The 16031-nt window shown below is 38.2% G+C and overlaps 1 protein-coding gene and 1 pseudogene across 1 annotated transcript in view; both read left to right on the top strand.

The window, feature by feature from the left end:
* LOC104868217 (ATP-dependent translocase ABCB1) overlaps positions 1-16031 on the top strand; it is a 301331-nt gene that overhangs the window by 1095 nt on the left and 284205 nt on the right. The window lies entirely within an intron of this gene.
* LOC104868250 overlaps positions 3533-16031 on the top strand; it is a 67033-nt pseudogene continuing 54534 nt past the window's right edge.

Below are 16031 nucleotides of genomic sequence, written 5' to 3' on the forward strand. Positions count from 1 at the left end.
TGTTAAACTTGTATTGCAAATGCCAGTATGAAATCATGGTTTTTTAATAGTTTATTTTCTGTCCACTAAGAAAGATGCACTTTTAGTGCCAGATCTTGATTTCTGAACACCATTCTTTATTAAAAAGGAAGAGTACCCTACAGAAAAATAGCTGGTTTCAGCCACGTCTAGGGCAGGGAAAATACAAAGTGTGCTGGGAGTGTCTTCTATACCCCAAAACAGAAGTAAAGTTTAAGAGTGCAGTTAAAAGCCTTCGGAACTGGGCTTGAAGGGGCCTCCACTAGCCAAGTCTGGGACACTGAGTATGAAAGCAATATTAACCATAAATGATTTTGAGGTATTGATTACAATACAACTGATGAATCCTCACAAATATTCTGCGAAGAAGAAAAGGTAAAGAGAGTATGACAGGTAGGGGAAAAAAAGGAACCTTCTTTACAAAAAAAGGTAGCTGTATTTATCATGTTGGAACCTGCATTGTCTCACTGAATTCAGTCACAGATTGTCACTGGATCCTAAACCGTTCAGAAAAAAGTTGTATCTAATGATTATGACCGCATTTCTTACTAATGGGAAGAAGGGAAATGCACTTTTCCGATGAGAGATTCTGCAGTTGTCATCTTAAGCAAGTGGCCAGACTTAGCATCACTTACGGTGGATAGACTCTTGAATCAGCAATTATAATGTGTAAACTCTTATTATATCAATGTTTACAAGGAGAGAACCACCTATATTAACAATTCTTGGGAAAATGGAATGTGGACTGAATATTAGATGATGTCATAATTGCTATTAAAGTACTTAGATGTGATAATGGTAGGAAAAATTCATGGTTGTCATAGTATTTACAGCTTACCTTTAAATATTTCAGCCAAATATTTACAAATAGTAATATATATTCCCTTGTGTAAATAAAAAATCTAGTCAATCTAGATGTAGATAAATCTAGGTGTATTGTTTGGGAAGCCCCTTATATTCTTTGAATTTTTCTGTTCACTTGAAATTTTTCTTGGTGAAAAAATTAAACTCATAACACATAAACAAAATGACTCCACAGACTTTTAAAAAATATAGTAGTTCATATCCTGAAGACACAAATACTTAGATATATTTGAGTAAGAAAATTGAGGGTATGTAGAAGGAAATGGTAGAGAAATTTGGTTGATCCTCGCTATGTCTTCATTTTTTAATTGATACTATCGTGGCCTAAAGACTTTGCTTCTAAGTGGAGATTTTTAAAGCAGTTTTATTAATCAGTGCTCATCACTACTGATTTCAATCTGTTATTAAAAGTATCTGTTTTTAATGTTGGTTTGTAAAGACATATCTGACTTTGCTCATAGACAATGCTGGGATAATAGTACTATCTGTAGTACCTGTATTTGTAATCATCCTCATTGAAGTGATATTTTGTAAGATCTATGTTCCCTGCTGTTCGGATTAAATGAGAAATCTGATAGGGGTGAGGTCTCCTGTAAAAGTGAATTTCCGTGCAGTGCAGTAAGCTCAGAGGTCAGAGGTCACAACTTAAGAGCATGGTGGTCAGGGGACAGACTTTGTGGGTAAAATCTTGGCTTTATTCCAGTGGTTGGACCTTGCACAAGTCAGCTAACTCTTCTCACTTCTCTGTGGCTTTTGTCATCTCTAAAAGCACACACAAAAAAATGCAGAATTGTTTATGGATGGTGTGTGGTTATGTTTTCCTTAGCCAATTCCTGTAATACTGTAAATTCTCCACGTTAGCAACAGAAAAAAATGTAAGAAACAGCCTTAGATTTAAAAACTGTATGTCTGTTTTACTGTTTCCATATTCTGGAAACAGGATACTGACATCACACCTTCACTGGGATAAGATGGCACCAAACCTGAAGGTGTTTGTGTTTTCTTGCTGTCACCCCGAGGCTAAGTATTCTTTTTTTTTTCTCATTGAGTTTATTGGTACATTTTAGGTATACAGTACAGTTACATTCATCTGTGGGATCTTGTACCTTTACATGACAGGTCTTGGTTCTCATTTTATCCCCTTGTCCCTGCCCTCCCTTCAGCCCCTCCTCCCTTCCCTATTTACAAATACTTTATTTCCATTTTTTCATTTTCTCATTTTTTTATCTTTTCCCTTGTTTCCTTTTCCCTACCCTTCCCCTATCCCTTTATTCCTTTTCTTCCTATTTCACATTATCAATTATACCATTAAGATCTTATATACCATTATAGTTTTTCACACCAGAGAAACTATTTGGTATTTATACATGTGTGCTGAGGCTAAATATTCATAAACTCTGGATTTGTTCTTTAGATGTCTCTTTACCTCATTTTGTGGAAAGAACAGAGAAAAATAAATTTACTGTTTGAATTTGAAAATTTCTTAAAAAATAATACGTGTCTTTTCTAAAAGAGTCTGTCCTGTATCTTTACAAAAATGAGGTTTGTTATTGTTCCTTTGCTTTCACATTCAAGGTGGTGATTGTGCATTATGAAGAGTATGGCTCACTGAATTCAGTTCTTTTGAAACTAGCCTCACAATCATAGCTGGCCTTTTAATGCCTAAGGACAACTTTTTCACAATTTTTTTTGGTTGTTGTTGTTGTTTGTTTTTTGAGACAGGGTCCCACTATGTAGTTGAGACTGACCTGGAACTCACTGTGTAGTCCAGGCTGGTCTAGAACTCATAGCAATCCTCCTGCCTCAGCCTCCCGAGTGCTGGGATTACAGGCATGAGCCACCATGTCTGGCAACTTTTTCATAATTTATAGAACATATTTTTAGGCCATAGATTTTCTAGATTAACTTGTTTTGGTAATGTTCAACTTAGGGCCCCATACATCTCTTCAGAATTAGACTTGCTCGTTAGGAAAGTTCATTATTTTTTTCTTAGGCTGGATATGCACAGCAATTATCTGACCAGCATTGCTCTCCATTAATAATCTGGTAATAGATAGATAGAATATGTACTGCTAGAATTAAAGAGATTTATAGAGGGCATGAATGGTTTTCTAGTTAGAATAAAAAGAGGAGACTGCTTTCGTAGTATATACTTTTTTTTTTTTTGGTTTTTTTGAGATAGGGTCTCACTGCGTAGTTCAGACTGCTCTGGAACTCAACTCTGTAGTCCAGGCTGGTCTCAAACTCACAGTGATCCTCCTGCCTCAGCCTCCCGAGTGCTGTGATTACAGGAGTGTGCCACCATGCCCAGCAGTATATACTTTTTAAGTTATAAATGTTTTGTGTTTGTTTATGTATGTGTGTATTCATCATACAAAATTAAAATATTTACCCAAGGGCACAAGGAAGAAGCCTTTTTAATAGAAATTCTAATATCAGACGTTAACTAGGTATACAGATTTCTAAGACCTATGTAAACATTTCTACTCTTCATAAATTAAATCATACTATCAACCTTTTTTTAACTGAATAATATAAACATTTTTCTGGTAGTTGTCATTAAACATAAGCACTAGATATTAATTTGGTAATTTAAAAATTGTAGAATTTTAAAGTGTTTTATAATTGCTTTGTTGTATTTTGCAGTAAAAAGAAGAAGGAAAAGAAACCAACTGTCAGTCCATTTACCATGGTGAGCTTTGAATTTCTTTACTATTAAAAATGCTTTGTAGAGCCAGGCATGGTGGTGCACACCTGTAATCCCAGCACTTGGGAGGCTGAGGCAGGAGGATCACTGTGAGTTCGAAACCAGCCTGGGCTACATAGTGAGTTCCAGGTGAGTCTCAACTACATAGTAAGACCCTGTCTTAAAAAAAAAAAAAAAAAAATGCTTTGTAAATTGAACATCTCATTCTCTAGAAACAAGGTATTTCTTACTTTTTGCTTGTTGTTATTTTACTTTATTAGTGTTTATTAATTTTACAAAATATTTGGTTTCAATATGTATAATACATTTTGATCATACCCATCTCCCTTTACCACTCTTACACCCCCAAAATCACACAAATAGAGGTATTTCTGAGGGTATAATACTTTTTTAGAAAATCTGATAATGAAGAAGTAATATGAATTAGTTGGATTCACAGCAGTTTATTTTCAGATTAATAATATCACTTGCCACATGAATGGAAGATTAACAGCCATTCTTGCTAAAGTAGATTTTAGTATTCCCCTGATTTCAATAGTGATCTGTTGGCTACAGCAACATTTCTCCCAGTGATGGCCTTTGCCATCTGGAAAGAGCAAGCCAGTTATGTTCAGTATGGTCTTTAATGGTCTGAAACCCTGACAGGTTTGAGGTTAAAGTCCCAAGCATCCATAATAAAAGGTAGCAGCAGAAAATTTGTTACTATGATTTAGAATGTCATTATTCTTCTGTGTTGAATAGCTGAAAATCTAGAAGTTGAAAATCTTAACATGAGTCTATTTCATTTTTTGTTTGCATAATGATAATTTAGAAGCTGTTCTTTAACCCCACTGGGAGTAAAACAGGAATTGTATGGATTAGCTGGTTGCTGATGATCCCTATGTCAGTAGAGTGTAAACTCAAATGAACTTAGGTAAATTATTTACATCAACTCTTGCAGAGAGTAGAACCCGGAAACTAGTAAAACATTAAGTCTTACAATAAACACTTTATAATTCCCTCATTACACACTAGAATTTTTTTTTTTTTTTTTAATGAGGGGGAATGGAAAGATCATTGTGAAGCTGGTTCTTAGCAAACTGAATTTAAAAGAACAGTGTAGAGATGCCTTATTGGAAGCTCCATCTGGGTGACTAGCGGAGTGGTGCATGAGCCATGCTCTGAGATCCACTAGGAAATGGAGACTGGTGGTGGGGAGACAACACCAAAGATGGAAATAGAGGAGGGCAACCTGGAGGAGAAGCACACCAGGTGAATCCAGGTCAGGGGGACTTAGAAAGGGAAGCTGGGCCGCTCCTCATCCCTGGTTACAACCCAGGTCCAGCAAACAGCTCATCTTGGGAGGGGCTGTCACAGCTTGAGGGAGGGAGCTCAGTCCTGTAGGGGGCTGGACGACTGTGAGGGGCTCCGAGCCTGACAACCTACTGCCCCATTCCATGCCCACTTACCCTGGTTCCCTTCTCTCTGAGAGAGGAGCCCACCAGGAGAAATACTTGCAGATCAGGGCACTGGAGAAAGTGAAAGCTAGAGAATTGTTCAGAAGGCAGTGACTGAGTTAGGGCCAGTGGGCCCTTGGGAAAGGAACAAACAAGGACATGGTCCTCTGGGACCTGCCCCCAGGAGGTGGCTCCAGGCCAGAGGCTCAGTGAGTTACAGGAGTCAGGAGGCAGTTGTGACTGACGTGATCCAGGGGAGGAGCAAAGACACTGGCGCTCCCCAAACTCCAGAGGGTTTTGTGACTGCAGGATCTCCTCCCAGCTTCTGGAACCCTCCCACCTCTAGCCAAATGCTGCTGGGTCCTAGGAACCTCAGAGTTTATAGGATAGATAGTGACTCCTTTAGGGGTGTAGTCAGAGAGTTTAGCAAGAGGAGAGAAAGGAGAGGAGTGCTGTTATTTTTTATTATGGATTCTTTTTTTTTTTTTCACTTTTGCTTAACAGTTTGCCCAATTAGATGAATTCTTTCCTTGAGCCCTTTGGTGATTTTGATCTCCTTGTCTCTTGTCTAGGATACCTTTGAATGCTTTGTGCAACACTGCTTTGGGGGGGGTCATTAATTTCTTTAGTGCTCCTTTTTATTGAAAGTCTCTTTTTTTTGTCAGTTTTGAAAGAAATTTTTTGCAGGGTACCTTAATCAGAATTGAAAGGTGTTTTCTTCTAAGGCTTGAAAAACTTCACTGTATACCAAAGGAAACAGCAGAGTGAAGAGACAGTCCACAGAATGGGAAAAAACATTTGCCAGCTTATTCCTTGGTTGGAGAATTAATATCTAGAGTATGTGAAAAATTCAAACAATCAGGCCCCCAAAATAAAAGACCTAATCACATAATGGGCAACTGAAATGAATAGAACCTTCTCAGATAAGTATGATGGCCAGTAACTACAGAAAAAATCTTCAACATCTTTGCTCATCAGAGCCCTGCAAATCAAAACAACACTTTTGGAGATTCCACCTTGTGATATTAAGAATGGGTATTAAGGACTCAAAAGACAACAAATGCTGTGTGATTGTGAGGAAATAGGAACCCTTCGACACTGATTTCAAACTGGTACAACCACTGTGAGAGCGCTATGAGATTATTTCGTAAAAACCAGAAGATATTCTGTTTGACTCAGGTATTTCCCTTCTAGGTATCTTTCCAAAGGCTAAGTTTTACAGTTAGGATACTGTGGTTGTGTCTTAGCTTCTTCACATGTCTATGCTACAGTTCTCTTGATTCTTGATTGTGGCTCTTTATTTTCTTTCTTTCTTTCTTTCTTTTGCTTTTTTTGAGGCAGGATCTAAGTTTTAGAATTCTGTGGAGAATCCACTTGGTCCTGTGCTCATTTTTTTACTTCTGCCTCAAATTTTATAGCTTGCTACTGGACTATTCAGGGTTTTGATATCATCCTGGTTCTGTTTTGTAATTCTTATATATCTAGAAATCTATCCATTTCTTCCATATTCTCCAACTTATTGGAATACAGATTTTTGAGGTAGTTATTTATATTCTTTTGGATTTTTTTGTGGTGTCTCTCTTGACTTAACGATTTTAATTTGAATTATATTGATATGTATCTTTGTTTCCTTCTCTTGGTAAGTTAAAACAAGGAGTTTTTTTTTGTTGTTGTTACTGGGGATTGAACTCCGGTCCTTGTGCTTTCGAGGCAAGTGACGGAGGAAAAATTACAAAATATTACGTTAGTAGTTTCCTCAGAGTGGCCTGCGACATTTTTTCTTGTGAGATGAAAAGTATCTTTTCTTACAAAGCAAAACACATAATATATTTTTATTGTAGTCTCATTTGTTGTCCTAAAAAGATAAGAGTACAGCATGAAAAACTAAGCCAGAACTCAGTAGAAGAAGCAAATGCTCTTTTCTAGTTGGGCTGTTGCAATAGTTTAGCAAAGCTAGAGGGGTACCTTGGACTTTAGTGGTAGCAGTAGTAGTCTCCAAAACATTTGCATTTGGGGTATGTTTTGAAGGCAGAAGAAACCATCTAGAAAATTGCTAACTGTGCCTGTGCTCTATTTTATTCTCTTTTTAGTTTCGCTATTCAAATTGGCTGGACAGGTTATACATGGTGCTGGGAACTGTGGCTGCCGTTGTCCATGGAGCTGCTCTCCCTCTCATGATGCTGGTGTTTGGAGACATGATGGACAGCTTTGCAAATGCAGGAAACTACAGTCAAAGTAAGTATTTTTTGTGGTACTTTTATTAGAAGCATGCAGGGAGAAGCTTATGATGATATCACTGAATGGGCACTATTGTGTTTAATGCTCTGGGAGGTAGAGGGGTCTGAGTGTAGCTTATGCTTGTCATGAATTTGAGTAGATAGCACTCACAAGCATTAGAATGCCCAGTGGAAATGCTGACAGATGAGAATAAGGAGAGAGCTCTATGGTATCAGAAACACCATAAAAAGCTTCAGGAGGAGATAAAAATCAACCAAGACTTTGTGAGAAAGTGGGATCAGTTACAAGATTCCCTGACAAGTTGGATGTGAGTACTAGGGAGGGACCCAGGATGATTCTATACTTTTAGCCTGAGAAATTGGACAGGTTGCTATTACTGTCAACTGAGATGGGAAAGATGGAGGGAAACTAGGTTTGGGCAGTGAATATCAGCAAATCAGTTTTGGACATTGTCATGGATTAGGCAGGAAGGGAGAAATGAATCTAAGTGTGTGATTGTGTGTGTGTGTGTGTCTTTTAGGGTGGAATAAGTCTTGTGTTTGTTAATTTAAATAATTCAGAAGAAAGGAGAAAGTAATAAATGATATTTAAACAAAAAGTGAAAAACCTTGTTAGTGTTCTGTCCTTTAGGAAGGATGAAATCCAATGCCCAAGAGGAAGTGTTCACTTTAAATAGAACTGAGGACAGTTCCTATACAATAACAAATGGGAAGAGGATTTGAGTGTCAAGAGTCCAAAGCTAGGTAGATAGGGAGATGCCAGCCTGGAAGTTTAGCTTTGACGATAGCATTCTCACTTACCTGCAAGGAATATATTTCAAGACCCTAGGTAGGTACTGGATGCTATGGATGGCACAGAATTCTCTATATACAGTATTTTTCCTTTATATGTGTATGTATGATAAAGTTTAATATGTTATATAAATAGTGCACAGTGAGATTAACAACAACTGGTAATAAAATAATACCAATGTAATAACATACTCTAGTAAAAGTTATTGAACCTGTGCTTGCATAGGATCTCTCTCTGTCTCTCACACTGTCTTATGACATCGTCCTCTCCCAGTTGTAGCGATGGAGACCATACAGTGCCATGGTTGAGAATAAGAAACTGAAACCATGGAGAGAGAAACTGGGGGTGTGGGCATGACTGCACTTCAGTTTTCTCAGTGATGTAGGAAGCAAGGCATTTGGCTGATAAAGGAAGGAGATGTAAAATGGCTAAGAGTTGAAAAGGGAACACTATTAAACAGTCTGTGTGTAGCACACAGTCTCGACCAGGGGGAGGTAGATTAATGGCTTTCAGCGTAAATCTTCAGGATACCTCTAGTAAAGCCTCAACTGACAAAGGCCCATAAGTCAGTTTGCATTTGGTGTTAAACATGCAGAACTACCTGTTTGAAAATACCCTTGAAAATATACTAATAGCTTGCAATAACACTTCACCTTTTGGACTTTTAAGTCTCTCTTGATTGCTATGAATCTTTTCCCCCAGAATCATGCGCATTAATATTTCTATTGAGGTGTAGATGGAACACTTAATAGTTGTCTATGCGTCTTGGGAACTACAGAATACATTGTTTGCTCTGAGCAGAACTTCTTCTCGTGTGCTTTGTGTCAGAGAGTTGGACCAGAAAACTGGATAGTATGTTTTAGCTGTGTAGAATTCTTAGGTACCTCTTACCTCCCTTTGTGGCATTCAAAGGCACCTGCAGAAAGATACCGCACGGCTTTCCAACTGGCATCCTTGTTTTATACCATGCACAAAAGGAGGTGCTCAGTGCTTTCTAAATTCACTGTTTCCTATATACCACGTGCTGGGCACCATTGTGCAGAGTTAGCTTTCTTCCTGGTTTATAGCGGAATCAGCGGATCTTTCAGTGCTCCCTGGTAGCTCGGCAGGCCTGGTGTGCACAGTCTGACCCTACCCACTTTGTCATGAGTACAAACACAAACACTGCTCTAAGACTGTCACAGGTGTTATAATGATAATCGTGATGTGCTTCTAAATAAACCAAATACGAGACAGCTGCTAAACTTGTCTATCAATAAAACAATTGTAGATTATTGAGACAGTTGTTTAATGTTGACCCATCTAGGAAGAGCAGACCATCATATGGCTCTCTTTAGCTAACAGAGCTGAATTCTGATGGGCTGCAGTAATCTAAGCTTGTATCACATCCACTGCTTTTTTTTTTTAGTAATAGCATTTAAATTTGTATTTCAGTTTATGCCCATTGCACAGACATGAATTGGCTTTTATTCTTAAAAACAAATAAGTGCTCTCAATCAAGGTAGCAATCATGACCAGGTTTATCCAGAACACCTGCAGATATGTGAGTGCTCTGGTCTGAAACTTGTGTCCCCCAAAATCCCTGTTTGAAATTTGAACCCCTACTGTGATTGTATTTGGAGGTGGTGCCTTTGGAAGTTGTTCAGGTCGTGATGGTAGAGCCCTTATGAATGGGATTAGTGCCCTTAGACCCCGGATTGCTGCCTGGCCCCTTCTGCCATGTGAGGATGCAGGTAGAAGATGCCACGTATGAACTAGAAGACAGACTCTCCCCAGACACCAAGTCTGTCTTGATCTTCGGCTTCCGGTGTCAGGAACTGTTTGTATGCTAACATTTTGTTACAGCAGCCCAAATGTATGAAGACGGATCATAATCTGACTTCCTGGAGACTTAATGGCGTGAGTTGCCAAACAGATGATGGTCTAGTTATTGCAAGTTTGGAATACACCCACATTAAGTATCTGTTGTAGAGGTAAACAATTTGTCATAGACCAGCATTTCTTTAGTCACTAGGTCACCAGCTTTCACCTTTCAGGGAGAATAGGTGCCCTCAGGTGACAGACCGCAGGTGCGATTTAGCTCTCTGCTTCATTTTTTTATACCTGTGAGCCAAGAGTGGTTTATATAGTGTTAAATCACTGCAAAAAATGAAAAGAAGACATATTTGGGGACACGTGCAAATTGTATGAAATCTAATTTTCGGTGTCTAGAAATAAAGTTTTAATAGAACAGTGACAATTTTCACTTCCATGTCATCTGTGGCTGCTTTATGCCACAGTAACAGAGCAGAGCAGCTGTGAGAGGGACCGTGTGGTCGTCATAACCTAAAGTGTCAACTGTGGTGCTTTGTAAAGAAAGGTGCTGATCTCTGCAGCAGGGTATGCAGTAGAGTTATTATCTTCAGTCTATCAGTGAATTTGTATTAAAGCCACAGTACCCTCTCTATTCACCGTCAAACCTCAAGATCCTTGATGTCACAGGAAGGACAGACAAGGCCATCAGCAGATGTGTTTGGGTATGAGTGGTGCAGTGAGGTAGAGATATGCAGAATGCTTTGAAAAAGGAGAAGAAGGGTGCCCAAATTTGTGATTCTGGTCCCAGAGACAAGAGCAAACACTCTGTGAAGCTCCTGGAGAGAAAATCAGCCTACTGAGATATTCTCAGATCTTTCTTCTTTTTGCATGGGCTAGGCGGAACCTTGTTACCTCTCTGTAGGCTGGCGTAGACACCGGGACCTCCTTGTTGAGTGGTTTTCTTTGCTTTGCTATGTTTAGCTTTACCAGGGCTCTTGAGGACCTGTGGGCGTCACGCTAAACACAGGGTTTAACCAAACTGCCCTACAAAAGCAGTAGGGCCTATTGTTCTCTGGCTGAGAAAGACCCCTCTGACTTTTCTCCTCTCCTGATGCTTTGCTGATCATCAAACATAAGTTTCCATCCTGCTATTTCACTGTAGGCCTGACTTCCTGAGCTCCTGCTCCAATCTTTCTCTCTGGTTGTCAGAATTTGTGCAGATTTTGCCTTAACATCTGAGAAATGGGCCTAGGAAATTCTTTAGACCTGCTGCATCATCTTTGTGAACAAAGCTTTCCCACTGAAGAATTACTACCGTGTCCTGTGAGTTTACATCTTCTAAGAACTGGCCACTGTCTGGATGTGGCCTACGCAATGGCCATTGTAGTTGTAGATGCTTTTTAAATTTTTATTTATTTTATTATTATTTTATTTTTAGTTTTAGATGTATTGTATTGGAGGTGAAAGGCCAGGGCTGAGGGCCACAAGTGTAAGTGAAATTGAGATAGTCCCAGAAGCGACATTGAATGTTGGCACAACAAATAGCTTTAGAAACTGCTCAGTATTTGAATTGAAGGTGATGTTACCTCTCTTTAGGGTAGACAAATTGGAGCCCTAAGTCTCGGGAAAGGACTCAATTGTTGACATAGCTAAAGGAAACAGTTTTTTAGCATTTCTTACATGCCATATACTGTTCTTAGTGTTTTCCTCACACTAACTCCTTTAATGTTTTCATGAACAGGCATTTGATGCTGTATATACTGAGGAAAATGGAGCCCCGAGAGATTTAAATCACCTGAGGTTACACAGTAAGCAGCAGAGTTGGGATTTAAGTGGTAGACTGACTGGTACTGAGGCCAGGCACTGAAGGAAATAGAGAGGTAGTCAGAGAAGAGACTGAGGAGAACACACTTACTGAGGGCCGGGGATTCAGCTCAGTGGTTCTGCTGCCTGCCTCTCAAGCGCAAGGTCCTGAGTTTGATCCCCGGTAATTCCCCGCTCCCCAACAATAGTAAGGACCAGAGGAAATTTTCCATATCTCTTAGGGGTTGGTACTCAAAGGTACTTTTCAAATGAGCTCTTGACTATTCGGTGTCTCTGATGATTCAGTTTATAGTATATCTGCACTGATGCTTTTCTCTTTCTTGAAAACCTTATGATGGTTGCTTCTATTTATTCCCCACCAGATTGTGTGCAGAGTAATGGAGAAACTGAGACACTCAAAATCTTGCATGGAGTAATAATTTATATGAATAGGAGAAAATAAAAATAATTTGTCTTTACATTTGTCAACTCTAGTCTCACTGCCTTAAAACTCATGAGGAAAAAACTATTTATGAAATGGCAGCTCTCTCAAAACAGTATAGGTTGAGTGTCCCTTTTCAGAAGCATTTTGGACTTTTTCAGTTTTTGGCATATTTGCATATACTTAACAGTGTACTTTGGGATTGGACTATACAATGTGCACATAAATTACAGGTAGCATTATATCATTTTAAAAATTAATTTTGTGCATGAAACACAGTTTGGTGAATTATAGCTTTTTATCAGTGACAGCATGGCAGTGCTCAAAAAGTTTTAGGCTTTGGAGCAGTTAGAATTTTAGATAATCTGGTTAAGATCACTTAAGCTGCTGTCCTTACCCTTCTTTTTTTTTTTAACCTTTGAAAATTTATTTCAGTCTTTAGATCTTTTAGAATGTTTAGTGTGTATTTGCTATACATAATGATTACATTGATCATGGGGAGCTGGTACATGTATATAACCTATCTTAATTTTTTTAGTTTTCCCTCCTCTATCTCTTCTCTCTTTCCTTCTCTAGATATGCTTTTCATTTGCAAAGATTTATCTCTGTATTTCATATTATCTGTCTTTTATTGTGTTCTAACTTATTTATACGTGGGTTTCTGCATAAGAGAAACCATGTAATATTCTTGTGTATCTGCTTTTTTTCCTGATGGTCTCAGGAGCATCCATTTTTGTATAAATGACTCAAATTATATTTATCTTTTGATGTTTGAACTATGAGTATAAATCATGTGCAGACCTTGTATAAGGCATGATGGAAAATATAGTTAATTTTAAAATTTTATAAAGTTATTGCGGTACGATTTACATTGCTATTAATAACCCTCAGAATACTCTTCTTCGATTTGAACACATTTATGCCATCACTCTTGCCACTTTTTACAGTGGTGTTGGAAACCAGATTCTGTGTTTTTAGTTGTTCTGTCATGTCCTTCATGAATCAATTCAAATTATTTACTTTTCATGGTTGTTTGGACTTGGGGCAGAGTCAGAAGTTGCATGGTGCCAGATCTTGTGAACTGGGTCGATGAGGACACAGAATAATGTTTTCAAAAGCCTCCATTTCCTCTATGGGATGGCAGTGAGCAGTGACATTCAGTATGGTTTTTTAAATCATACTTTTTAATTTAATTTTTGTTACATTTAAGGTATGTAAAATGAAGACATCCATCATTGGAAATTGGCACCTTTACATAACCCATCTTGTTTCTTATTTTTTCACCATTCCCCTGCCCTCCCTTCAGCCCCTGACCTTCAGTATGTTTTTGATCACATCTCCTAAAGATACTTACAAAAAAGAATTCCCCAGAACTGCTTTAGGAAGTGTAGAACGATGAGAGAATGACTCTAGACTTAGAAGCCACTATTGCCAAAGAATGTTTATTTAAATTCTCTTGGTTCCTAAACTTTAGTGCAAAATCTGGAAGTCCAAAACATAAAATGTCCTGATACTGGTAACATTTTGAGCATCAGTGGTCATTTTGGCTTTTTGGCTTCTTGTATTGGGGGTTCTCAACCTGAAACAGCTATACAAACAGTTCAAAATGTGAAAAATTATAAAATCTAGTCCTAAGATTTTAGATTCAATCTGTAGTAGCAATGAAGGGAAAACAGATACTTAGACTTTAAAATTTTTGTCTTGATTTGGTATTAATACAACAAATATTTGATAACCAAATATTCTTTGACATCTAGAGAAGTTAGAAAATACACAGTGAGATCTTACAAGATTGATTGGAGAAACATCCTTTGGTGATTGAATATTCTGTTTTGTTTTTATAGTGGGACAGAAGAAATCTCAACTGAGTGATCTAAATAAAAATTCAGTCTCAAGGATTTTACTCATAAATCTCTGCTATATCTCTATTTCTTTCTTGCTTCCTTTCTTTCTGCCTTGTTCATGAATGTATTTTTCCCCCGTGTTCTATGCTTGGCCTGCTATTTCCTTTACCTGCTGACCTGTCCTTACAGGTGAAGAGAGGTGGCTTTTTCTTTGTGAATTTAGCAATAGCCTTAAGTTATTTTACATCTGACTCTCTCCAGGACTGGAGAACAACAGTCTCAGTACTTATTGGACATCTAATTGAATGTCACAGGGACTACACAGTTTATAAATGTTCAAGCCTGAGTGGACAGTCTTCCTTCTTTCATGTAGGCCAGCTGTTTTTGCCGATTCTTCTACTACCACGACACCACCGTTCTCCACATGCTTAGGCTTCGCGTCTTGATCACGTCTTAATTTTACTCTGCTTGTATTCCATCTGATGTGAGTCCCTAATGTTTTCTCCAGTATAAATCTTGTTTGTTCTTTGTTTTTTTCTCATGTAGCCCTTCTCTCCCTGTATAATCTCAGTATCTCAAGTCCCTTGCTCTTTCTATTCCAACAGTACTGGCTGCAAAATACTGCCTTACTGTGCTTCTGATTATATCCATTTTATTTATTTATTTTTTTGGTACTGGGGATCGAACTCAGAACCTTGTGCTTCTGAGCTAGGCACAGTGCCACTGAGCTAAATCTCCAGCGCTATATCCACTAATTCCTGTTTGTCTGTTTCTGTGATACCTGCCTGGCCTTGAGTCTTTCCAACCACGTCTGCCTCCTTATGGCCACACAACATACCTTCAGCTCAGCCAAAGTGGCTCACTCATCTTCAGATGTACTAGACTTTGGTCTACATCGCTCACATTGCCAGAAATCCTTGTCCTCCCTTCCCCACACCTGTCCAGAGCAGAGACCCCTGAAGGAGACCCACTCACATTGTATCCTGAGTTATTGGCTCAGCTCTGAGATCTAAATTGTGCCTCTATTAATGCAGCCCTTTTGATTATGATCATTTACCTTATAAAATATTTACCTTATGTATATAGCTATGTGTTCAAGTATGTTTTCACTCATGTACTAATGTGGAAAATTGGCCCCGGAATATAGGCTGTAATTGCAGGAAAAAACCCAGCATGCTGTGTGCTTGTGTATTTGTATGTCTGTGTAAATGCATCCATAAAAAATTGGAAATATACACACAAAAGTGCTGAACAGTGGTTATGTGCATGTGTGTATATGTGTAGGGAGGAGGTTAACGTTATGAAATACTTTTTAATGTGCTTATCCCAAAAATGTTAACATTTGCTAATGCTGAGTGAGTGATGCCCTCTGGTGTTTATTATAGTCATCTTTTTTTTATTGTTATTATAGTAATCTTTGTATTTGATAATTTTCAATAAAAACAAAACCTGGAGAAATGTAGTTTTAGATTTGAAATATTCCCTGAAATTCATGTGTACATTTATATGTATTTACCAGTGTGGTTTCTTCTTGCAAATAAACATCATTGCATTTGGTCTCTGTGCAGTTACACAGAAGAGCAAGAAAATATTTGAATGATAACAGGGTGCTTAGCCAGAAGTAAAGCTGTCTATTTCACATATTCCATGTAATTATTAAGTGATTCTGATTCCAGTTTTCATATGCTTGATTTTAACGGAGGTGAAGAAGACATGAGTGATGTGTGTGTTTTGCGGTGTTCTAGGTGACGACAACACCACAGCGAGCTTCGGCACCCTGGAGGAAGACATGACCGTGTAAGTAGACATTTCCTTACACTTATCTCATTACCCTTTCCTGCATCAGTTCCTTTATAGAAATGTTTAACATTTTGCATTATCCTGGTGAGAAGTTGAAATTTTAAGGAGAATGATACTATTGCTAAATTTCAAGGAGGTTATGGTATAGAGTTTTCTTAGAATTTTGTAAAAACTAATTTTATCAGTATATTTACGGTATACAGTGTAATGCCATTCATCACTGGACATTCGCACCTTTACATGATCCATCCTGGTTCTTGTTTTTCCCATTCCCCTCCCTCTCTTCCACTCCT

Source organism: Fukomys damarensis, unplaced genomic scaffold (assembly GCF_012274545.1).
Source record: "Fukomys damarensis isolate Sample0158 unplaced genomic scaffold, DMR_v1.0_HiC HiC_scaffold_4, whole genome shotgun sequence".
NCBI lineage: Eukaryota > Metazoa > Chordata > Mammalia > Rodentia > Bathyergidae > Fukomys > Fukomys damarensis.